Source organism: Phalacrocorax carbo, chromosome 1 (assembly GCF_963921805.1).
Source record: "Phalacrocorax carbo chromosome 1, bPhaCar2.1, whole genome shotgun sequence".
NCBI lineage: Eukaryota > Metazoa > Chordata > Aves > Suliformes > Phalacrocoracidae > Phalacrocorax > Phalacrocorax carbo.
The window spans coordinates 79,188,573-79,215,861 of record NC_087513.1 but is presented as its reverse complement, the minus strand read 5'-3'; the positions used below and the strand labels follow the sequence as shown (position 1 = coordinate 79,215,861).

At 39.7% G+C, this 27,289-nt stretch overlaps 1 long non-coding RNA gene across 1 annotated transcript in view; it reads right to left on the bottom strand.

Annotated features, from left to right (window-relative positions):
• The window catches only part of LOC135315331 (uncharacterized), a 61,430-nt gene that overhangs the window by 7,787 nt on the left and 26,354 nt on the right, over window positions 1–27,289 (bottom strand). The window contains exon 4 of the long non-coding RNA XR_010374776.1: window positions 7,041–7,146. This is a non-coding gene — a long non-coding RNA (uncharacterized LOC135315331). The remainder of the gene's footprint in view (window positions 1–7,040; window positions 7,147–27,289) is intronic.

The window sequence follows — 27,289 nt, the reverse complement described above, 5'->3', positions numbered from 1 at the left end:
ACCGCTTACCACTGATGTCAGATTTTCAAGCGAGCTCAGCATCAACTAATTCCTGCTTCAATTCTTACGATCAGATATTTGCAATAGCTCAGGGCCAAGAGATTTTTGGAAGTCCAGCCTCCTGTTCTGCTGTCTGTTTAGAACTTCACAATTTTTGATGATCTGGCTTTAATCTTTCAGTGCCCCCATATGTCATATGAAAAGAAAAGAATAAAGAAAAAAAAAAAAAAAGAAGTATTTGTCTTCTCCCAAGCTTTGCATGAAAGGAATTTAGTATATACAGGATCAAAGATTGTACTATACACAGCTTGTCTTGAATTTTAACCTGGAACTACTCTAAGACTTATTTAAGAATACTACTGTTATGTAATGTAATATATTATATTTACTACAATAATTTACTGAAAATAAGATTTGACATTTAAGACAGCTCAGTTTCAGTGGACTAAAATGTGAAAAGTCTGTTTGCATTAAGAAACCTTCTCAAAATGAATTCTAGTAAGGAAAAACTCCCACCGGCAGTAAGAGTTTATGGTTATTTAGTTAAAATCAGTCTCTCAATATCATGATTTTGTATGTTTGTTCAGCTGGTCATTTAGTTTTCCAGGAGTAATCTTAGCAGTCTGCAAAACTTAGTGAGTAAATAGTAATTTTAATACTTTGCTCCTTCCATTGCTTTCCATTTGAAGCACTTAATGCGTTCCACAAACACAGCAAAAAGCTCTTCTTTTTATTTAGCAGAAGATGCTACAAAGGGGCAACTGTGTCTGAGAACAAAGAGCAGCTCAGGCAGTTGCAATTTGCTCATTTCCAACTCTGTGCTATGCCCATTCTGACGGATAGATAAATCTGCTCACTCTTTTCATCCCATAACCTGAGGGTTTGGTGGTGGGCAGAGGCTATGTGGAACCCGTATTACATTATACTTGTTCTACTGTTATGCCCAAAAGAGTTTAAGAACAGTCTAACCTTAAACACACCTTGTGACTTCTGGCAATGTCCTAACTCATTAACCACATGTGTGTTTATAAAACACTGGCTCTACCGATGAAAGGAAAGGTACCATCAAACTTACAAGGTGGAAAATTTGACAATTTAACTCTTAAAGTCTTTCTGATCTCCTTTGTCTATTTAAGTAGTATTTAAGCATTTATTAGCTCATTCTAAGGAAATCTTGTGTCCCAATATGAAAAACCAGATGATTCTGGTTCTTCCTGTCTTCTTTAAATGGTAGGGTTCATCATGCACCCTTCCTCTCCTCTTCCCACTTTTCTCTACCATTCACCTCTCCTGTCACTGGAAAGCTGAAAATCACTGAACATGTTGATCTCAATGAGATCCTTATTAGGATCAGTGTTCTACACTAAATGAAGGATATCCAACACACATCAAATGATAGTGAAGTCAAAAGCATATGGTGATTATCAAGGGAATATTTAAAAAAATAATATACATGTTCTAACAGCATTACATTTTAGAAATAGAGAGGTACCTCAAGAATAATATCCAGACTCAGTAAAGCATATACTTAGTCTGAAACACGGCAGTAGATTTAAACATGTGCTTAAATGCTTCCTTTAACTGGAACCTATTGTGAGTTTTTCTGCTGCTACCAAATGTGCCCATACTTATAACTGATACGGCTGCTAAGACATCATTTATCTTGAAATACAGAGGTTAACAGTTATTTCATTTACAAGGCTACCCTGTCCTGGATTACTTAACTCTGTTCTATCTACCATACTAATCTAACATCCAAAAATGAATCATGTTTCAAAGATATAATGTCAATAATCCTTTACCAGCTTTGCTGTCAGACAGAGTCCATAAAGCATCCTTCCACCATGAACTAGCAGGAGGTGGCTTCAAAACAAATAAAAAGGAGGTGACTCTTCATAACATGCATGTTAAGCCGTGGGACTCCTTGCTACAGAATAATGTGGATGCTCAAAGTTTGCAGAGCTCAGAGGCAGGCCATGCAGGTTTACAGGATAGAAATCCACTGCGGTTACTAAATAGAAAGAAACTATGCCTGGCTGTGTACATCTCTGGGATGGCTGAACACCAAGGGATTACTTAGTCGAAATATGATATACAATTTCCTTGTTCTTACACACTTCCTTAGGCATTTGGTTTTGGCTAGTGCTGAGGACAGGTGACAGTCTGAGAGGCTGGACAATCCGCTCACTGCTGGACGAGTACCGGGACTAAGGTCACGTGCTCATTCTTACGCTCAGATGTTCCAGCCCTTCCTAAAGGGAACTACTCCTTGCACACTGCTGTTGAGTGAATAATCAGCAATAGTTAAACAAAATGTAAAATATTACAGACTGAGGCTTAACCGAATTCTATTTCAGCGTACCGGCTTGAATGGAGAAAAAGTGTTTCAGTGTTTTTTAATTTTCCTGTTTTAAGGAAAAAAACTATCCACTTTTTGCAGTTCCACCCAAAACTAAATAGCTCCAGATACAGTTTTAGAATAATAGAGGTTTAATGACTTTTTAATGTAGTTCACTTCTATATTCAGAATTAAATTTCGAACAAAATGACATTCAACAAAACCAAAACTGCTTTATTGATTACCTCAAGTTCTACCCATCAGATACCAAGTTTAATGGCTTTTAATTCAAAGCAGCAGCACAAACGTCCCCTAGTATCCCTGGCTAAGATAGAGAGCAAAAATGATTGAATCTGTGAGAAACATTCTTTTGCCTCTTCCCAATTCCTATCTACTCCTATCAGCATCAGATGTAAGAAGAAATTCCACCAGGAAAGTTTTTCTCATGAGACTGCCAACTGATTCTGCAGATTCAGCTAAATAACAGGCTTCTGTGCACTTCTCTGAACAGATCCTCCTAATCAGCCTTTACAGGATATGAGAACAAAATTAGAAAAGGGGCGGGGGGTGCAACTAAAGTAACAGAGAAACTTCACAGATCTGTACGTGCCATTTAATACTTTGCGAGCAGCCAAGTATTTATTTTCATCTTTTAGGTGTAAATTTTAAGATGCTGAATCTTGAAATGGATTATAATCGTGCCAACTGAAATTTCATTCAAATAGACTTGGCAATCAATTCCACCACTTTATAATCCATAAGAAATGCTTTGGCTGCAGTGTAGCACAAAGGACGTAGTTACTTGGAAACATGCTTTCAGTTTCAGGAATGAAAGGCGAATTTTAACGTTTTAAGAAAACTACTGTATTGTTTAGATTGAAGGCGAGAATTTTGCATCCTGTCTTTATCCTAAGCAATGCAGCAGTTTCCTTAAAATGCTGAAAATTGCCTTGCATTACCAAAATTGAAAGCAATTTTAGCTAGGTGGGATTACCATCAAGGTGCGTGGTCTCCACATACTGTTGGAGGTGCAGGGTCAACCAGCAGCAGGGTGGCAGGGCCAGCCAATGACAGAACTGTAGTTTCTTTGTTTTCTGAAGTGTAGTGAGAAAAAAATCAGGCTCTTCTGAGGTTTGGGATCTAACCCATCTTTATACCACTTTTAATACTAATTTTTCGTGGCTTAAATCAATCCTCCCACTATCTCCAAGAGGCTACTGGGATCTGTCCTGTGAACCCCCCCATCCTTTTCCCCTAGCATACTTCTTCATGATGATCTCATTCTCCACTCATATATCTTCACATTCCATCTGTAGGCCGATAACTCATAAATCTGCCCCTTCTTTCATGGCTTGTCTCATTTCATCTCATCCTGTCTCATGTCTTTTCTTGGGTGTTTTGTTGTCAGTTATGAGTCATTGTAACTCAGGCTTAATTCACATCTGAGAACGCTCTCCCCTCCCCACATTACCATCCAATATATGCTACTTAGGTCCAACGAATGCCCTGCCTCCAGGAAAAAATAATCAATTCATGTTTTTGAACATTATCAACGAAACCAAACTTTTAGACCACGAGTTCAGGAACTTCCAACATGAAGGCTGTCAACTAAATCATCATTATGTCTTAACTTTTTATTTTCTTCCTCCCCAGTGTCTTCACTGCATTTAGATTTTACAGCTGACATTCAGCTAACCACTGCTACCTAGTCTTCATTTTGCAGTAGGAGCTGCTCATGCCTGGGCTGCATAATAGGTGCAAAGCTGTCATTTTGAAACAAAGGCATCCAAACATCACCATCAACTTAACAGCACCCAGACATCGCTGTCACCACTCAACGCAGAATCAATGTTCAAAAAAAGTAACCGATACTCCTGCACTTTCTGAAACCATTGCCTTGGTTACAAGATGCAGCAAACAGGAATGAAAGAAGTGGTTAACACAATTAACTCAAATAATCCTGTATCACATTCTCTATCAGTATTTTGATATTATTTCCTCCTATACTCAATGCAGAATGTTTTGCAATGAGAAGGAGTAGGGTTTTGAGAGGTTTGAAAAGTTTTCCAATTAGGAAAGGTTCCTTTTAAAATGCCATAATTTTCTAGAAATACAGACTGTGATAATATACTGATTTCAAGTTTTTCAGGTCCCAAAATTACAGAAAATTTGTGAAATAGAAGTACTCCTTCTGTGAAAACCAAAATGAATTAAAATCGGCATCTCTCAAATACAGCAAGGCTTGTAAAAGTAGCTTTGCTATAATTGTAATTTATTTAGAAAATAGTGCATCAGGGTAGTGTTAGAAACATGAAAGGTTTGCAATGAGTATTAAGTGTAATTTTTTTCCCCAAAGAAGGAAAAAAACCTTCCTTTCTAAAGTAGCTTGTTAGTCATAGTTATTGAAATCATATATAGTTTGAAACTTCTAAAAGGAAAATCTTACTTTTAGATTTTTCTTATTTTGATGGAATTAGAAGGACTGGAATGATCACAACCTGAAATTCGAAGTTAAGCCTACCTTGCCCATAACTATGAGTTTTTAGAATACTAAGTAAGGTCAGTAATTCATATCTAAAATACTGGATGCTTGATTTGACCATCACCTCTGGGTACAGAATTAGTGCTTAATTTCAGGTTATAGAATGTTCTCAGGCACTATTCTTCCTGTCTATTGTCAACAAAATTTGTATAAGGCTCATTTCTCCTGTCTTAGAGTGTTAACTCTTCTGAAGGAACTGCATAACTGAGTAGTTAAACACTTTTTAATCTCAAGTGTACTTACTCTCAAAAGGCTTAAAAGTTAAAATGATTTAGATAAAATTAATCTTCTTATAGGAAAACAGTATTACTCTTCAAAGTTGAAGAGAAACCTTTTCTAAATTTGCATTAGGCGACTGACAGCAGTTTCCTGTTCTTACAGAGAAAACTGTAGCTCTAAAGAGTAACTGAGGATGTTTCTTGAAGGCCAGTGATCTGACTTAAGGTTCAAAAACACTTGGAAGAAAACCAAGAGTTTTCACACTGACATTACATTTTGCGATGCTGCTGCTAGCAACTCCTTGCATTGGAGGACCAACGTTACAAAAAACAAGAACAGCCAGTGAAGACGAAATAGTGAAATGAAAAGTACTACTAATGCTACATGATCATTCACTGGTCCCGTGTGTTGCATATGTATTATGTGTAGCAAAACCTGATGCTCTGGGATTTAATATCAGTTGTGAGTATGAGTTATCTGAGGCTCACTCAGATGAAGCAAACTGCACGAAGTCAAAGAAGCAATTTGGTAGCAAAATCCAAAAAAGTACATCAATGCTGTCTACGAACACACTGCCAAAACCACGGGAATGCACACATAATAAAATTCAAACTTGAATAAGTATCTGGAAGCTGATACAGTGTGTAGTTGAGGAATTAAAAAATTACCGAGTGACTTCGCTGTTTACTCATGTTTGCTTTTCAGATAGTCACATATGGTATAACATTTAACAAGAGTGAATCTTCACATATTAGTGACGCAGTGATTAAATATATATCCTTAGGAGGTGCCTCTGCTTATGTGGTTTTGTTTAAAATATTTAATTACAAACAATAGTTTGCAATGTTCATTATAACAATTTAATGATTGTAATGAGATAATATAAGATTGTAATGACTATACAAGTAAAGTGTTTCCTCTGAATGCACTTTGTATCGATGCATTCTACAAACACAAATCTTACCTTTATGTCTGTTAGCAATCCCATTTGCTTCACTGAATTAATCAGCTATAAAGGGACTTAGTGGTATACAGTGAATATCTCTACACTATTATCATAATACAGAAATATATGTAATTACTTGTTGCTGTTATCAGTTTGCACACCTATAGCATGTCTGTCATCACCTGCTCAGAAGGAGCTTTGAAAAGTGATCACGCAATTGTTCTCCTTGCTTCAGAGATGCATAACAGACTAACCAGACCCATACTGCTTTCCCCTGTATGTACTTATAAAACAAAAATCTATTTTCCTACAATCTAGAAATTTACAACCTTTCTCTAGATTGCCCTTGCTGTCCAACTAGGATGTCCCATTTCTGCACTGGGAAGAACTGCAGATGCCTTATTTCCGTTCAGCTGTATACAGGATATATACAGCACTTAAATCTCACTAAAATCCTTGAGGGCTGGCAAGAGGTATACAGGACCTTCTGTCATCTCTGGGAACCAAAATGAATTTCACCCTCACTGTAGGCCTAACCCAGGGTTTATACACTTCCCAGGATTTAACTCCTGAGGGCACTGGGAGTTTTATAGTGCCTTAGTGCACCAGTAGAGGAGAGCCTGTTCTTTGCTCCGGTGGACATCAGAAGAGAATCTGCTTTCTCCACCATTCCTCAGATGGCCATCAATGATCTGGGCAGTAATAGATGGTAAAATCTGACTTAGCTAGCAGATGGGATTGAATATCCAGAAGTATCAACGCATGTTGAACTTTGAGCTACAACTCTGACACACTACCTTTTCAACCCTAGCTTCATCTTTAAGTTGTGTAGTGGCATTCTGACTAAACAGCTTTAATCCTTCTTGTGACTTTTTCATTTATTTTATGTCATTTTATCACCGCCTTGTGTGAGGTAACAAGAACATTTTCCTTCCAGTGCATAAACTGCGGAGTACCCCACCAATTACAGGTATACATAATGAAAACACAAATACCTGAACACCTTGCAGATTAGTCTCGAATGTCTTCTCTTTGTGTGGCTTCAGTTCATTTTGCCAGATTACTACTACGTCTTTTTAAGGGCAGCCTGAGACAGATACGCTGTAACAGGAGAAGAAGCAGCTATCTGAGTATGAATTTAGACAGAAAATGCAGAATAAACACAGCAAAAGCCAAAACATCATAAAATAAACATTTAAGTACTGTTATCCCCTACAGTCTCTTTTACTGATAAGTGTTACATATCATGCAGAGCAGGTAAACAAGAAACAGTAAACAAACCATGTCATTTCATAGAAAAGGTTGGAAAATATTTGCACTGCTCCTTTAAGCAGTGGGTTTGAACTTCTTGAACTGAGCTGCGCTCATGACTGTTGGCAGTGCTTGATGCTTTGCTGGATTTAGTGGCTTCTTTGCCAGCCCCGCTCCTTCTCCCCTTCTTCAGTTGAACCAGAAAAGCCTATTAGCTTGAGTACATCATCTCTGTTACGATATACAGACACCTCACTGGCTTGGGACTACTCACCCAGAGTATACACATCATAGCAAAATTACCCTTGAAACCTAATGAAAACTTTCCCTCTATTGTTTACTCAGGAATTGGGAGATTGAGAAACAAACCATTTGTTGTATACTGAGGCCAAATCATCTGCCACATAAACTGGCATAAGCTTGCACTGAGCAGAGCAATGCTGTGCCAGTTCGTACAAGCAAAGAATTTGGTCGCTCTGTGTGTATAAAAATCTCTGTGAGAGATCTTTAAATTCATTAGACTAAACACCAGAGATCCCTTTTCTCTCCAGGCCAGTAATAAAATGTTTGTTCTATTTTTGTGAGTCAGTTGACTGACATTAACATAAAGCTAAATCAACACACACAAATATTGCAACTACACATAAATCTGGATGAGAATGAAAGTATTACAGAATGTCCAAAGTATACCTCAGTTGCTCTTCTGTATTTTCCTTGATTCCCCAAGGAACCTCAAAAACCCAGTCCAAAACCCTGTCTTCCCCTCTAACATCCTTAGACCTTAGGCCACTGTGAGCCTTTCCCTGCCTGAAGCAACTTGGATATAGCCTTCTCAAAACAAAATATTGAACATCAAATAAAATGTATTCTCCTTCTCACTGCTTCTTCCAAATCCTGCTAGCCTGTGGTCCAGAGTACACAGCAAACATACCTGGTGCAGGACTGAAACACTCTGTCACTGGAGATCATCTGGCTAGCCCAGTTATCACGTGTGTATCTAAACTGCCTCTAGTCTGGTTGTGTCAATTTACCTACATCAGCAGTTACTGCTGACATGCTGTCTCAACTTAAGGTTCACAAGTATCTTAAAAAATAACAGTTGGTATGATCTGAGTTTTAACACTTCTTACTCTCATATCTACTGCAAGTGATTGCAATATTTAAAAAATCATATTCTAAATTACAGTTAGTGGTTGTGTACAATACTTAATTTCTTCTACTTCCAAAAACATCTGGATGAAAGTTAGTGGTCATCGAAGATAAGCAGCCCTACCAGCCAGACACTATCATGGGCCTGTAACAGGCACAAGCCCAAGTCTCCACTGCGCCTGCGTCTTTCAGGTCTCTACCTCTCCTTCTCATTCAATACCGATTACAGCACATGGCAGACTGATGTGTTACGTGGTCAAAGGTCACACAGCAGCATGTAAGTAGTTCAAATCCTGTTCTAATAATGGAAGACTGACATGTTAGTTCCCAGTTTCAAACGCTTCTGTTTGCTCAGTTTCACCTTTCTGGTAACATGAGGATCCACACACATTTCAAATGGGTTCTAAAATACATCTATTGTGCATGTAAAGTACTTTCCATAAAGGTATTCTTTCATTAAATGTCACTGAGCTTGGATCTCTCACAAATATTAATGCAAGCTTCAAATTTACAAAACCTGGGGCAACGTGACTTTGGAAGATACAATTTTCCCTAACAGCAATTTCTGAATATTTTGGGTCCATTTGAAGATTCCTGAAGCTGACCACTCAAAATCATTGATTATTTTCAAATCTTAAGGCAAGCTATATTGTGAAAAGTGATGGGAGTGGCCACTATTTGGATCAGATGATTTCCTCATCATTAACATCCCACAGAGTTCAAAACCATGTCCTTTCCTGGTAGCCAAATTCTGCCATTAGCAGCAAGTATATAATCTCATTAATGTAAACTGTAAGGCTAGGATGGAAAAGGATAGATAAAAAAGACTCTGTGCACTGAGTAACTGCAGGGAGTCTAAAGCTGAGGGTCTAATAATTAGTGTTATCTCTATCAAGGTGCAACAGAATAAGCTGGTAAGTGCAAGAATGCCTGACAAGGCCCTAGGGCTCTTCACAGCTGCAGAGAAGCCTCATCGTTCTGGAGAATTTTAAGGACAATCTCATGTGGAGAGAAACATGAGAAATTTCTTTCTCCTGCCATCCTGCTGATGTGGGTATCTGGAAGGTGTATTTACCTACACGCTTTTCCCTTCAAACAAGCCACTGTGATGCCAAAGGTTCACTGTTGGGTTCCCCTTCGCAGGTCTGCTCAGGCACAGCGAGCAGTAGGTGCATAAAGAACAGCCTCTGGGACAGCCAAACTTCTGTTGTCTTGTGACAGGGAAGCCCAAGGGAAAACTCACTTTAAGGAGAGAGAAATCTTCCTTGAAGTTCTTAGATTTCAATCTCTGCTCTGTACAAGCCTTATCCAGGATCATTAGTTCATTAAGGCCAATATTTAGATTTAGTGATTTATTGGTGATTATTACACATTCGAACAGCAGCTGATGCGTCACCTTCCAAATTGAAGGAAACGTCCAAGAAAAGAAGGTGGCCCTTCCTTCCCTACACTCTAATACAAACTCAAACAAAATACTAGCAGGTAGGAATGCAGTCTCACACTTCATGCCTTTCTCTGGAAGACATGAAAGTGCCTGAGTTAACAGGTTTATGGGAGTCCTCCTCTAAATTCAGAGTTTCTTTCTGAAACGTGCAAATGATATGGCACCAAGTTGACAGGGACCATTTATCTCTATCTGTAAAATTTATGTTTCATTGTCCTTCTACTTGAAGACACAGTGGTAACTAGAATAGACATGATATGATTGCTTGTTCCCAATGTTCACAGTTGCTCCCCTTTTGCATCAGTGTTTTGCTGAAGAGGCAGGGCAAATGCTTTAACAGCATGTCCTGACTGCAATGTCCTACACAGCCATTAGGCTAGTTTTCTACAGACAGCAAATTCTTGTTTTACAGGCCATCCCTCCAACTGTCTGCAAGAATACAGGTGTTTCAGCAATCTTTGTTCCAGCTATTTTCTGTGACCACACTTCCATATTCTCTGAAGAAAATAATCAAAGAATTAGTCATAATAAAACCAAAAGGGATTTTACATTTGCATGGTACTATTGGACTCAAAGCTTGCTTCTGCTCTGACAGGAACTGCATCATGGGTCTTTTGCAAATTGCCATTGAAAGCAAGTGGAATTTTGCCACTGGTTTCAAGGACAGCTGGAATGGCTTTTGTGTTATTTTGAAGTGCAGCAAACAATATCCTTTTCCTTGGGCAGCATAAAATACCACACTTGGGATATAAAAATTTGACTATGAAGAAAGACCCAAAGCTTCTATTTTTAATGCACCAGCCCTTTCAATGCCTACAGCCCTCCAGCCGGCTGCATTACTTTAGCAGAACAGCAGTGGAAGAGAAACTGGAAAAAACACCGTAACTGAAATATAAGCAAATGACCTAATCTACAACATGGATCTGTAGCAAGCCTGATTCCACTGCCAGTGAAGTCCAAGACAAGTTTCGCCTTCAAAGAAAGCAGCAGAAAATCTTCACTCAATATAATAAAGCAAGAGCAGTTTGCAATTTCATGCAGTTAAAACATGTTGACCATAGTCAGGTCAAGTGAGTGGTTATGCCACATGATTTTTTTTTTTTTTTCCCAAGTTTCCTAATGGTCTCAACAAGGTCCAGAGCCACCTTTTTTGCATTTTCCGAGAGAGACAAAAAAGAAGCTGGGTCAGAGGGGAAGTAAACGGGAGGTTTGGGTTACCCTTCACCTCCCTTTCTCAAGCAGATGACAAATTTTATCGTTCTTAATTTATGATTTAGTTTTATTACCCGGGATATTGTTGAGGCTTTCAAGTCTAACTTAAATCACCCTAACATCAACTGACAAAGCAAAACCAGACCTTTCAGAGAATCACAGACTGGTAGGGGTTGGAAGGGACCTCTGGAGATCATCTTGTCCAACCCCCCAGCTTAAGCAGGTACACAGGACCGTGTTCAGGTGGGTTCTGAATGTTTCCAGGGAAGGATACTCCACAACCTCTCTAGGCACCCTGTTCCAATGCTCTGAATATCTTTATTTACATAGACTGCAAAAAAGCATTACTGGCAGGCCAAAGCACACAGACAAAAGCTAATACCTTTATCTGTTTCATGATTCGTACAAATACACCCTCTGCAGCCTCTAGTGCACACCTAGCAATTCTGAAAATCCAACAGCTTCACAGTACCACTGATACACTAGACTGGTGATGAAATCCACAAGGAATACCATTTAAATAGAAATTCTGACCCATAAAGTGACTGTCATACTCCACAGTTCTGTTCTCTGCCAAACACAACTAGTTCAAGCCTGCCATCATGTGTCCCATCTGCCTTTCCAGCGATCCTGTACCGGCAACCTCACGCAGATAAATCACCTGAGGAGCCTGTTCCAGGAAGGGCCTCTAACACTGCATGCAGAGAGGGCAGATGGGGTTTGCAGCAAGCCACAGCTTGAGCATCCTGAGAACACACCATTCCTTAGCCAGCCCCTTGCCTGTAACTGTAATGTATACGAGGGACCTGACCATAGCCATTTGTCTCCAGTCCATAAAACAGAACAACAGTACTGCTCTACCTCACAGGGTACTTTCAATGGTTGAAATAACTAAGGCTTTAAAGACTGTGAAAAACTCAAATGCTACATGAATAATATCCAAGAGCCACAGGCACAGCCTTTATTAGTGCTGAATTAAATTATTATCATGGTTTGAAAAAGCCGAACTTAACCTTTAGAATCTGACTAAAGGGATTCAGACCTGGCTGGAAAGTTTGAGTTAGAAGATGTACCTTACAATAACCTAATCTAGTTCAATGAGACTGTCTATATCAAATCCGTATTGCTATTTTTATTTCCACAGTGGAGCTGCACTACCAAAAATACTGACTTGAGATGTCCACAAAGAAAACATGCTAGCAAAAATTATTCAGAAATAATTTTAGCCATGGAAAATGCCTATGCTGCTTTGGCATGTTCCATCAACAAACAGTTCACAAGATTCTGCCTTGAAGGTTACACTTATTACTCACATGTATAGAAAACAGGACTTAGCACAAACCGTCTGGATTTTAAATACAGAGGACTGAGGCAAAGAAGAATGTTCATCCTCTCCTAAGAAACACTGCAGAAGACTATCCAAAGTAAATAAATAATTTGTGAACGATTATGCATAGGAATTTTTTTTCAGTTACATATTTCTTTCCTAATCCTTTTAGGACTAGAATATCATTAGTCTAATTCAAGACTATGCGCCTTATTTCCTCCTTCCTCCTCAGAACAAGGCCATACCAATCAGTGTGTGGTAATCTTGCAAATCAGTTTCTCCGAACGGCTTGCTTTTCTCAGCAGCTGTATGCTGGCTTCATCATGGAGCTGAAGTCAGCTGCTCTGGTACTTGCCACTAAAATGCAGAATGTCAATCACTGACACGACTCATGAGAATTAGCACAACACAAGCCTAATTAGAAACTAAACACTGTGTTATCTGCAATGATTTGGAGATGGAGTAAGTTGATGCATGCTTTAGGAACCTTTCTTGCTGCACAGTAGTTCATGATAACACCCACCTCACAGCTCATTAGCGAATCAAAATATTATACTGTATAAATACTACTTTGCTCTTTTACATTTTACAGAAGCCCCAAGTCTCAGAAGCCTCCATTACAGAGTATATGTGATTTAGTTATATTGGAACATTGTAGGAAATGGAAAGCAGCCCTGACTGTCCAAAAACAGCAAAATGGAAGCCAATATACTGTATACTTTGGTCCTCTCTCTATAGAAATAGTCCCAACCAGCCTCAAGACATTTTAAACTGAAATACATATTGGCAGAACACAAAGAAATTATATACTGTATGACGCTGTACATGAATTCTCAGTACATCTGCGCTGGATTTATTTCTTTCTCTCGCTCTTTTCTGCAGAAAACAATGTAACCCACTATAAATCTAGACGGCACTACTGCAAGCTTGAACCAGAAATCCAAATGCAAGGAGGGGGAAACCTGGCAAAGAACTGAAATCAAAGATGTAAATGTTTAACAGTAAAAGAAGGACATGAAAGGATATGCAGCTGGTTTTCTGCACGGTTTCTCAAAACGGGAATCGGAGAGCACAAACGTAGACCACGTTCTCACTTCTAGTTGAGATAAACATTTACAAGCTATTCATTTTAAACAGGAAGACGTAACATCAGGACATGACCTTTAATTTCACTGAGTCTGTGAAGGCAAACCACCACAGCTCCACTGCAATGCAGTTAAACATCCAGGAAGAGATGCATACTATTCCACTGCTTTGTTATTACAGGTGTACTTGATTTTATATTCAACGAGGAAGGTGCAATTTTATGGCTGTGTGGAAAAATCTTTAAAATGCTTGCGGGTGGATGTCTAATGATGTCAGACTGGCGTTGCAAAACATAGTATGAAGATAAAGCATCGAAGAAACTCTAAGCACCAATGAATGAGCATTTAGGTAAATAATCCTAAAACATATACGCACAGATTTGGTGTCATTACACTATTATTACAGGTGTGTACCCTGCTTTTCTTCTTTTAAAAGGGTGCAATTCTGATGCGCTATCATTAGCTTTCTAGCTGGAAGCTGACAGAACCTGAAAGACACCAACCAAAGATAGTGGAAGATTAATTTACAGAGAACATCTGCAGATTTTCAAAAGCTACAGTCGACTTGTAGCTTGAAAGAAGAAACACATCTCTTGCTTGTATAACATTCTCCACATTTCACATATAGAAAGATGTGCAGACATTTTTTTACTGTGGGAAACTTAAATACAGAAGACATCACTTTGTATTATTGGGCAAGTATATATTTATACCATTTTCTTATAAAAATTAAAGTAGGTTGAAGGCTAAAAGGTGACAAGTTTGGTCTTTGTATCCCAGCCTGAGATACCTTATAGGTGGATCTCCTGCACAGGGCTGAATGTCTTGAGACCTTTGGAAGGGGTACCAGCAAGGTCTCAAGTTTGGTTCTCCAACACTGACATTTCCAGAATTACGGTAATTTTTAAACCTTGGCTCACAATCTTTAAAAAACAGTTTTGTAATATCTGGTAATTCTGTAGGGAAAAAAATATTGTACACATGCACTAAGGCAAAATTGTTCCCCGTTGTATAACTGGTTTCTCATCATTAAGGGCCTTTAACAGACCCCCTGCTTTAGCTTGCTATTACTTTCCATCAGGAGAAGACTGGGGACCACTTCAAGAGCTTTATTTCAGGCTTAGAAAAGTTAGTTCCAACACAGGCTGCAATGGTGTACCACAGCTCTGGAACATAAAATTCTAAAAGCTTGAGAAATTTCCTTTAAAGAAGCACTAAACACAACCATGACTTGGAAATACAATACTGTACTGGACTAGAAAAAGTCTTTTGCACTATCTAATAATCTGGCAAGATGCTAATGTTGTATTTTATTTTTAAAAAATTATAAATAGCATACTTGCCTTACAATAAATAGTATTTTCTATGAGGCAAATGTACAGTGCTTTGTGAGTCTCTGTAATTTTCAGATATGTCACTTGTATAAACCTGATTTTTAATAGAAAGCTTTTTTCCATTCTAGAATACCTTAATTGCCATTTAGTTTTCCTCAAAAACAACATGTGCAAACAAAATATTGCTTGTGACTCTAGGAACTGTTCTGGACATTGAGACTAGAATTGCAATCCACATCTACAACACACTGGTCTGAAATCTCAGGTCCTAAAGCATACGTTAACTTCATAAAAATCAAGACTAGTGGTTCTGTTTCATTAGATAAAATGCAAACGGCCTTCTTCCACATGACTTCTCGATGCATTGCAGGCAGGAAAGAATGTCTAGGAATGGTATTTTATGTCTCTCTTCTTCCACCTGAAATGTCTGTGTGCTCAAAAAGGTTAACAAACAGACCTTTCACAAGGTAGCAGTGTATTACGTGTGGTGAAAGGAAGGTACAGAGACATAAGTGACCTACAGAGACTGTGCATGAAGGCTGTGGCACAGCTGAGAGCAGAGCCTTCACTGTTCCAGCCCAAGCCCTATGCTTTAAGCACAAGGTCAGTTTCCCTGGTTGCAGGAGGTGTGACAGAGAAGTCTTCTACTGCACCTTTTAGGAGGGCAACTAACTGAAATCTTACAAAGAGAAAACCATGTTCAGCTGTTACAAGGTTTGGTTGCCAATCTAAAACTTGACAAGCCGGTGAGAATTAGGAACCTATTTTAGAGTACCTGGACAGCACCTCATTGAAAGCTGGGGTACAGATTTCTAACTTCAAATAAAACTCAGTTTTACGTAATTCCAAGCAGGCACAGGAATTACCTGAAAGCTTCTACTAATTTTCAGTTGTCTTCCAGCTAAGAGCATGTGATGAATGAAATGGCCTAACTTGCCATATCCTACCTATGAACATTTGAAGAGAGTGTGTTTCTTTGACCTGTGTCTATTAAGGGATAAAAACGAAGACAAGAATCCAAATTTAAAGCAACTCTCAGGTGCTGGGAACCTATTTGTAAGCATTATGACAGCATATATTTCAGCATTAATTTATGATTAAAAAATCAGGAAAAAGCAAGGTGAAAAGAAGGGAAAAAAAAGAGTTTAGGAAACATAAAAGTCACCAAGTTTACCTTACTCTAATTCAGGAATGGCCCTGGCTGACATTTCCAGGCTCTGCAATGGCACTGGCACGTCTGATTTTGCTGTAAAATTCTGATTTTATTTTTGTTTCATGAAATTTACTTTCCTTGTTTTAAAGGGTTTTTTTTTTCAAGAGAGATTCACCTTCTGTTTATATGCAGATGAATATGATCTCACTTGAGATGGATTAGTTTTATGAATAGGGCCCAGAGATTTTAAAAAAAAAAAAAAAAGGAGGGTCTGTTTTGTGCAGAAAGACTAATAGAGTCCATTTGCAGTTTAACAAAACACTAGGATCTTGTTGCAAGGTGTATAAAGCTAGATGTTCTTCTTTTAGTTCTAGGACTGCTTTCAGGTTATGAACATTATGAGCTGTTTTTTCTGAAAATTAATTGCTATGGATCCAGGCCAGTGTGGTCAGGTGAAAAGCTGCACAGGGCAACACTGAGTAATGAGAATTTCAGTTAAGCCTCAAAACACATTAATAAAGGCAACATCTTAAAAAGTATGTACATACATAATGTATATATGTATGTTTTAGATAGTTCTATATTTCTGGAAATAACTGTGGTTATTGCATGGAGAACAGTAATTTGTCCAAACCAAACCATGAATAATTAAGGCCAGGATTTCGAAATCGGATCTGTGTGGGTGGATTTTTGCACCCCCGCGGATTCAATGGCAGGATCAAAGACTAGGAAAGCCAGAAATAAACTCAGAATCTGAATATTGCTGAAGTACAGCACCTGGCATTTCCAGTGTGGGGAAGGGTCTGTTTTCACTGCCACCCTCCCACCCAAATGCCTGATGAACAAATACTTTCAAAGCAGCAAACAATCATATTCTTGTCCCACCTTCTCTACAGGAGCCAATTCCTACAACATTCATTTCTTTGAGTTATGAGTTAGAGCTAAGGAAACAACAGAGCTGGCATTTTGAGTTTAATTTCTCCTTATTATTCTAGTTAAAATAAGTTTAGTTTAAACCCCTCTTCCCAAGCTATATATCAAACACAGATTTTTTTTTTACTTTCCAAAAAATAAAGCGTTTCTTTTTATTTCAGCTGTGCTGAAAGTCATCAGAGAAAAACTACACCCATTACTAGGTGACAGTATGGAGCAGGAGTAGATCTGCTGGCTCCTGCTGAGGAAGTTGTTGACAGCTGTTGCACAAGAAGTCACTTAATGCTGACAACTGGACAATAACTGCCCACAGACTGAACTTCCACTTTCAGACAAAATTACTGAGAATTCTGTCAGGTTCAAGTATCTGAACAGAGTAGCTCTATTTGCCCAAGTGATCAAAGAATAGACACAGAGAGATCACAGTGCTCTGTTATTACCCTGCTACCCTCCTGAGAACTTGTGATGGTCAGTATTATGTGACTGCAGCACATCTACGAGCTTTTAACACTGGTCATCAGGAGATACTGCAGACACTGTCCTGTCCTCTACAAATCTTAAGAGTTGCTAACTTGCTTTTTCTCTTCTAGAAATCTGAAAAAAAAAATTAAAAAATCTACTATTCTCTTTGACAAGTATTGGTCACATTTTGCTTTTCCTCCTGCTCATTATGTCCTGAAGGCAACAAGGGAGGGTTTACGTCCAGCAGGCATTTATGTGGATAATGCTCAGTCCCTTCTAACTCAAACATGGCTGTCAAATATCCTAGCAGTGACTGGAACAGAAATAGGCTACAAATGAAGCCTTTACAGCTGCAACTCAACCTCACTAAAAATGAGACGGATCGGTTGTAGAAACTTAAAAGATAATCATGACAATGACTGCAGCTGCCCCTGAGCGTTTTTTGAGCACGTGTATGTTGCCAGGGTGTCAAGCATATGTGTACGTGTCATACTATTTTTTTGCATTTTTGGTAAATTTGTGTTTCTCTTGATAGAAGAGAATTTGTTACAGTTACATTTGGGAATCTTGACTTAAATCGTATCACTGGAATACAGTTCCCATTCATATGGAATAAAAGTGAAAATACTGGGGCCAACATTAGGGACAGAATCAGCCCAGATGATGTCCCCCAGTTGCCTTAATCTGTGGGAGAAATTCAAAGGTGATCAACAATTCAGTTGATTTCCATGGAAACAGGATTTCAACTCATGAATCAAAATCGCATGAGGGCCAAAAATGCCAAACACAGATTATGAAAATATATTTTTACATTGGAATTCTCAAAATAAAAGGCAAATAGTTAAGCAGAACAGGAATAATAAAGTCACAAGGGGCTCGTTTTTCATCATCTACACTATTTCTGTTTTGCAGAGTGCATATCTACCTTGTATCTATGCACCTACATTCTTGGAAAATTTCATTAAATGCCCTCAATGTCAACACATTTTCATGGTTTTAGTATCTTTAGTAACTTAAAAAACTAAAGCACCTATATGTGGAGAAGACACATCAGCATTAAGCTTAGCTCAGTGCCTCACCACAGGCCCCCTCAGGATCTGGACTTAAACTTTGCTGGTTTAGGGGAATGCCTAAATACATTTTTACTGTGTTTCTCACTGGAGCATTACCAATAGCATTCTCTGCTTCAGAATTATCACTTCTCTTGAATACCCACAAAAATATATGCTTACTTCTCTGGAACACAACTGGAATATATGATTCCTCTCAGCAAACAAGGCTCACTGTTAGATTTTTCATAGAATTATAGAATCTTTTAGGTTGGAAAGACCTCTGAGATCATCAAGTCCAACTGTTAATCTAGCACTGCCAAGTCCACCACTAAACCGTGTCCCTAAGCACCACATCTACACATCTTTAAATACCTCCAGGGATGGTGACTCAACCACTTCCCTGGGCAGCCTGTTCCAATCCCTGACAAACCTTTTCAATTATGAAATTTTTCCTAATATCCAATCTAAACCTCCCCGGCACAGCTTGAGGCCATTTCCTCTTGTCCTATCGCTAGTGACTTGGGGGAAGAGACCAACACCCACCTCACTACAACCTGCTTTCAGGCCGTCGTAGAGAGTGATAAGGTCTCCCCTCAGCCTCCTCTTCTCCAGGCTAAACAACCCCAGTTCCCTCAGCTGATCCTCATAAAACTCATAAAACTTGTCCTCTAGACCCTTCTCTGGACACACTCCAGCACCTCTATGTCCTTCTTGTACTGAGAGGCCTAAAACTGAACACAATATTCAAGGTGCAGCCTCACCAGTGCCAAGTACAGGGGTACAATCACTCCCCTACTCCTGCTGGCCCCACTATTCCTGACACAAGCCAGGATGCTGTTGGCCTTCCTGGCCACCTGGGCACACTGCCAGCTCATGTTCAGCCGGCTGTCAACCAGCACCCCCAGGTCCTTTTTGCTGGGCAACTTTCCAGCCACTCTTCCCAAGCCCATAGCGTTGCATGGGGTTGTTGGGACCCAAGTGCAGGACCCGGCACTTGGCCTTGCTAAACCTCATGCAGTTGGCCTCAGCCCATCGATGCAGCCTGTCCAGGTCCCTCTGCAGAGCCTTCCTAACCTCAAGCAGATCAATGCTCCTGCACAACTTGTTGTCTGCAATCTTACTAAGGGTGCACTGGATCCCCTCGTCCAGATCATTGATAAAGATGTTAAACAGAACTGGCCCCTGGGGAACACAGCTTCTGACAGGCCACCAACTAGATTCACCACAACTCTTCAGGCCTGGCCATCCAGCCAGTTTTTTATCCAGCAAAGAGTGTGCCCATCCAAGCCACAAGCAGCCAGTTTCTCCAGAATGCTGTAGAAAATGGTGTTAAAGGCTTTACTGAACTCTAGGTCGACAACATCCACAGCCCTTCTCTCATCCACTAAATGGGTCACCTTGTCATAGAAGGATGTCAGGTTAGTCAAGCAGGACCTGACTTTCATGAACGCATGGTGACTAGGCCTGATCACCTGGCTGTCCTGTACGTACTGCATGATGGCAATCAAGATGATCTGCTCCAAAACTTTTCCTGGCACCAAGGTCAGGCCGATAGGCCTGTAGTTCCCCGGATCCTCCTTCCAGCCTGTCGTGTGGATGGGCATCATATTTGCTAACCTTCAGTCAGCTGGGACCTCCCCAGTTAGACAGGACTGCTGATAAATGATGGAGGGTGGCTCAATGAGCACTTCCACCAGCTCCCTCAGTACCCTTGGGGGGAACCTATCCAGCCCCATAGACATGTGCGTCTAGGTAGCATAGCAGATTGCTAACCATTTCCCCTTGAATTGTGGGGGCTCCATTCTGCTCCCCATCCCTGTCTTCCAGCTCAAGGGGCTGAGTACCCCGAGAACAACTGGTCTTACTATTAAAGACTGAGGCAAAAGCCACATTAAGTACCTCAGCCTTTGTCACTATGTTTCCCCCCACATCCAATAAAGGACGGAGATTCTCCTTAGCCCTCCTTTTTTGCTCAGGTATTTATAGAAACATTTTTAATTATCTTTTATGGCAGTAGCCAGATTAAGTTCTAGTTGGGCTTTGGCCCTTCTAATTTTCTCCCTGTATTATCCTTGCAACACCTTTGTAGTCTGAGTTGCCTGCCCTTTCTTCCAAAGGTCATAAACTCTCCTTTTTTCCCCCTGAGTTCCAGCCAAAGCTCTCTGGTCAGCCAGGCCCATCTTCTTCCCCGCTGGCTTATCTTTCAGCACATGGCGACGGCCTGCTCTTGCACCTTTAAGATTTCCTCCTTGAAGAATGCCCACCCTTCCTGGACTCCTTTCCCCTTCCTGGCTGCCTCCCACAGGACTCTGTCAACCAGGCTCCTAAACAGGCCAAAGTCTGCCCTCCACAAAGTCCAAGGTAGCAATTCTGCTGGCTCCCCTCCTTACTTCTCCAAGAATCAAAAACTATCCTTTCATGATTGCTATGCCCAAGATGGCCTCCAACCATTATATTTTGACTTAGTAGTAACTGAGGCTCTTGTAATGAACACTTACAGAAATATTTAACATTGGCAGTGACAAAGCTATGTAAGAATTAGGTTGTTTCACGATTTTCAGGAAGTTTTACAGTCCTCTCTGTTTACATCATTTCTCATAATCTACAGAATAAGACCAAATCTGCAAATATCCAGTTCAGCTCCAAGGATACAGAACAGCATCATGTATTCTGCATTATACCAAAACTGCTTATTTTGTAAACATTTTACTGCCTAGGAAGACCTTTTCCAGATCACATAACTTGGGGAAATTTTAAAACCTCTGTAAAGATTGTGAAGTGTTAAGGACATGACATAGCTTAGATTTTGAATATATGAATGTAAGAGAAAAAGTTTAGCACATTTGTTTTTCAGCTCTTTAAAAAAAAAAAACCAAAGAATTAATTCAATAGCTTTAATGAAATTACTGGGAGTCCTTCCATTCCATTAAATGGAAATTTTATCTGGCATGTAGCTGGTGGTTTGTTAATTTGTTTTTTCTTGCAAATATCTTTATTATTTGGTCAGATCTTTAAGATGGTTGAATATTTTTCCATTAACTTTTTGGTTTTATGCCCAATTTTCTTTTCAAATAAACCACATGTACTGCAGATATATAACGAAACCTAGAAGAAGACTTCAGAACTGTGTATTTATTCCACTATGGTTTATTTATCCATTCTACGTATTCCTGGGTTTAACAAACCTTCAGAGCACTACCCAAAATAAAACAGCAATGTTACATGTAACTTTTTAACTCAAGGAATCATTTTCCTAAAGATAGTGTCTAATGAAAGTCAGGGTTGGTTGGTTTTTACACCAACTGTACTGATGCAATTATATTTAATCACTGTTAACAGTCAAGATTTTTAGCAGCTAGATGAAGCATACTGTATTAGCCTAATAGCCATATCTTTCTCCCACTTTTTAAAACCTGTTTTTATTTTCTATTGGAGCAGAGAGCTAGGGGATTGGAATCTTCCAGTGATTCCTTTGTAGATTGAAGTGGTTTAACTGTGTCTCCTCATATAAGAAGACAACTCTAATTCTCATGGGTCAAGAGAACAAACAAAAACTACATTACCTTTCTACCTTAGCTAGAAGCACATATTCTCTGAAAGGAAACAGGACAGAAAACATGAGGTGCTGTACTAAAAATATACAGGCATAAAATAATTAAGGAAATTTAAGACCCAAATCTCTTAAAAGTTTTTGAAAAAAGAAAGCCCATGCATTCAGAGCTAAACTGGATTAATCCATCACTTGACTCAATATCCCAAAGAAAATGTGGCACATAGTACATTAAGTTAATAAAAAACAAACAAAATGTACAGCTAATAAGTCTGAAAATTCAAACCTTAAGTTCCTCATTATAAAAGCCACAAGTGACTTTCTAAGCAGAACTACCCAAACCACTATGCTGTGTCCCTTGGGACAATCAGTTTTCCTTCTCATCTTCTTTGCTGCTTTTGTACTGATGTATAAAAGTTTAGTTGTCTGGGGCCCAACCATTTTCAGGCAGCTTTGAGCAGTCACCAGTCTAGTGATGAGGTGATCATATGTGATGAAAGGACAAGGGTAACTCACAATTTGAGTTAGTGTTAGTGTTTCATGTACCACATGATGAATAACAACATGAGAGGCCCCTATTCTTCTAAAATATAATTGACTTTTCTTTGGAGAACCATGTACAGAAACACAAAAAAATGGGGGTAACATTCAGGTCGTGCTCAGACAGATTAACTTCCTGGTGTCTCTTTCAAACATTGTCTTCCTACTAATCCTCCTCTCTGAACTGCAGACAGGTCACCACAATTTTCCTTTTGACAGCTGCTGTTGTGCTTTTCATGTAAACATTTGGTGACTAACTAGAGGTTGCTAACCCAAAGACACCTAAAGGCTGGCCTTCCCCGCCAGCCCACTTGGACCAGTTTGATTTCATATTCCTTCACACATGATAAGCTCCAGAACAGCCTCGTTTCCTGTTCTGCTGAAACAGAATTTGCTTTCACCTTGCTGAAGCCCTGCCGTACTGCCTTTGGTTTCCTTCTGCCTCCTCTATTTCTGGCGGAAGACAGGAGAGCCCATGAGGTGTCAGCCAGACACACACTGCACAGTCCCACTGCTGACTACTGAATTATACTATTGTGACTCTGTTCCTGTGAGCCCCTAATGTTACTTTGCTTTCATACATTGCTCACAGCCTTTACTTCACGAGTGTGCCAGATGGCTGCCTCCCCACAACCTGGTCGCACTCATCCTGCCCTCTGCTTCCCAGCAGTGCCTTGCTGTCACTCTCTGCAGCAGTGCTGCTGGCTGGCTCCATGTCCCCACTGCCATCTGAGTGGCTGGCGATCCATGAGTGTACTGCAAGTACAGTTGTTGCAATCAGTAGCTGGAAACATATGCGGTGACCACTTTCTGCACTGGACGCGTGCTACAAGATGTTAAATTTGCTTAAGCCTTGCTGTAAATTTCCTCCCATACCTTGGCAATTTCTCCGTAACTTTAAGTAACAGCTGCTTTTTTACAAAAGAGGCTGCGTGCAGCACTGAGACCTCCGTAATGATGATTTCCATGCTCCTTCCAGCGTGTGTTCAGAGGAGTGTACCAACACACTACCAGAGCCGCATCCTTCATGAGCCTGCCTCTGCCCTGTTTCCTGGATTCATTTTAAGTGTAGCTTATGTATTGCAAGAGCGTCTGTTGTTTTGCTCCTTTCCCTGGACAGTTCAGCTGCTCTTGTTCTTTGATTCATTCCTTTAGGGTTAGATGTCTTTTTCTCAGCAATTCCTCCTATAAACTGGAATCACATGTGCCACAAATGATCCTGTCTCTAATTAGGAGATCTTTTATGTCTCTAAAGTACATGTGCATGCCAGAATTCTCAGCAACATGATGCAAGCATCTATCCTCTTCCCTGCTTCTTCCTTTTGGGATTTAGAGAAAAATATCCCTCTGATACCTTGTGTATATTTTCCTCAAATACTTTCCTCAGCTGTTCCAGGGTTTGTGTATTCATTCCTTGCAATTTTATTTCACTCTTTCATTTTGTCTTGTGAAGATGTAAAAAGCTGTACCTTCACTTTGTAATTTTTATTCCCTTTGTCAGGTTCATACGCAGACACAATTCTTCCACATACACATGAAATCTTCTTGGCCTGGAAGTTTTGCATTCCTAGTGGTTTGGTTCCTTGCAGGGGATTAATTTGTCCGTTTCTAGGTGCTGTCAATCAGATTTTTTTTCTCTCTGTAGGTGTCTCTCAGCCTGCCTGATGTTAACTATGTTTCCATGCACAGTATGCTAGGTAAATAACATGAGGGCTCCATATTTTTGCAGCCAACTTTAATATGGGTATTCAAAGAGCTTTACTAAATATAATATGTGGATATTTCAGTCAGGTGCAATGAGGAATAAAATATCCAGTTTTTCGAACTGGCAAACTAGGCTCCTGTTTCCAACTTCCAGTTGGGTTGCCACAGTCACAGGAGATTATTCTGACAAGCTTGGCAAACATCTCCAAATCTTCTGAAGTTGTTATCCCTCACCTCCCTCCTGCCTAAGCGTTACATTTCTTTTCCTAGACTTCTAATGACAGTGTTTAAGAAAACTACAACATTCTGTAATGGAGACTTTCCTAAGAAGTGATGGTGTCAGCCAGCGCCAGTTTGCAGATAAGCATTCTTGCTTGAAAACTTCTGGGAGCATTGCTTGAACCTAACAAATCACCTAGCAGAATGATTTTTCTCTTCTGCAGCAGACACAACCTATCTCTCCATTAATTCATGCCTCTAAGAGCTTCTCAGCTCCATAAGCTAAAGGGAAATTATGTTTTAATCAAGTACGTAAGCTCTGAAAAATAGTCAGAGCCTCTGCTCTGGGAAGACGCTAAAACCTGTAGCAACAGAGCTCCCCCTCAGTCCCTCCTGCTGGTCTGAGTTGCTTTGCAGGTGCAAAGCGCCTTGCTGCCTACTGCCGAGAAGTTCCACTGAGTCACCACCAAGGGTGCTCCTGCCTGAGGCACGGCATCAAAGTGCTCTCTAACCATCCACCGTCATTTCGTAGGTGGAGGTGGCCATTAACATTCACGTGACAGCCAGCATTTCAAAATGGGTCACACACAACCACCCCCAGAGGGACCGACACTGTAAAACAGACACAGCATCCTTAGGTCAAGTATGTGAGACAAACAGTGCTACACCTCAAAGAAGTAAAAACATTGTTTTATTTACTTTAGGAGAGTAAGTGAAAATACTGCAAACAAAGATGTGATAATTGAAATAATTTTGTGACGTTACAATGTGCTTAGTTTGACTTGGTCACAGAGAAATATCATCATGCCACACCACCAAACAACACCTCACATCCAACTGCTCTCCTCTCGGGAGAAGTGATGCGATTCAATCTTCTGGTGCCTCTCTTGGAGGCGTAAGTAACAGCAAATTCTAAGGGCTAAGAGCAGGGATCAGTGCAGGCCCTTCTTTTTGCAAATACGATTTTAAGGCTTAATGTAATTGTAGCTAAAAATAAGGTAATAGAAGGGTTCCGGTCTTGCCCTATAATTAATTTCAGGCTCAATTGTTTAAAGAAGTAAAATTGCATTGATGAGACCAGATCAAAGCAAACAAAAAATCAGGTATTTCCTCTTGAGGGTAAAATTTTAGGAGGGTCATGCTTGAAAAAATCAAGCAGCTCTTTACTGCGGTTTAAAGGCAAAGAGGTCTTATAGTCAGATTTAATTTATTATCAAAACAACAACAAAAAAGAAGCAGGCACATGAAAACACCAGTGTCAGAAAATGGTCAAAGAAAACCAACATAGCAGTTCCTACTACCAAGTGGAATATATGACTAATCTTGCTTTTTTTTTTTTAAGAAATTAGCTGCAACACAGACAATAGAACAGCATTAGTAACAGCTACAACTGTCTACCGTCCCCAGGCAGTAAACCTCCTGCAAACTTAAGAGGCAGCACCATTTTTAATTCCTTGCCAACATATACGCTTGTCATGACTGTTGGGATGCCAACCATTTCATGATAGAATCCAAACAGCTCGAATTTTTAATCCAGGAAATACTTAGAGCAATTTATGTCAGTCCCAGCGCCTCATTCTAGAGTCTGAGAATAATATAATGCACAGCTGTTACAATCAAATCTAATATACACTTAAGATTATTTATTCTTTCATGCTTTTATTTATAAATAATTGTGTATTGTTGCCAGTTTACTAAACCTGAATTTTGTGGACACACAATTTCATTGTCTAATAATACTGAAGAGAACTGAAATTTAAAAAGAGCAGAAAGGCCAGATAATTTTTTGAACGCAGGTTATGCAAAATTGGTTTTATAAATGTACCTTCCGATTGCATCAATCATCTTAGTAGCCCTAGACTCACTTGTGATTTGTGGAGCTCTTCCACAGAAGGCTGAATGGTCAAATGGCATTGATGAATTTCATTCCTAGCTGCTAAACCGCATCCAAAACTGGGAAAAGGCCACATTGCACTTCCTTTATACTACTATCCTATAATCAGTATTTGTAGTGAGAGCAGTAGTGCTGCATGAACCTATGAATTTAGAGCAGTCTGTGTGCCTGCAACCACAGCAGTTCCACATTTACATTAGAAATAACATGCCCTTAAATTCACTTTTCACCAACAGCATGCACTCGGGAGCCTTCATATAGCAGAAGCAGTTCTCCCCCCATAAAAGAAAAGAATTAATTAAAAAACAAACAAACAAAAAAGAATCATATCCTATATATCACGTGTTTAGATTTAATCAAAGATATCACCTGTAAAAAGGGCTCCAATATCTTCAACATACCACCTTCTCCTATTCTGCTATCAATCTCAAGAATTGCTAGTCCCCTGATAGGCAGCACATCAGGCTGGAACTGTCTGAAGTCTTCAAAAATAGGAGACAAGAGAGATATGACCTCAAACCTGGCAGAGTTTTACTGACCATCTAAATGTGGTTTCTTAAAAGCATACCCAAAACTTCCCTCCGCTTAGGCCACCTGAAGAGAGATATTCTTCTTCATTCAAGGTCTGATGTAAAGGAAAAATTAAAGGCTACTCAGTCTAAGCAGTTATTATGGGCCAGTGTCAGTGACAGGCACCGACTGGTAAGTGAGAGCAAAGATAAGGTTCATAACCAAACGTCTCCATGGCTGCATTACAGGCTGTCTGGATGCTACAGCCATGCTGACCAGCCTGTGGGCTGCTCTGGTAGTGCCAAGGGACTATCTGAGAGCACTGTTTTAGACCTCTAGGAAGCAGTGAGTTTTAAATCAGCTTTAGTCGTTCACCTGATCTGTGCTCTGCAGCAGTAATACCAGAGTTGGGATCTGTTTTCATA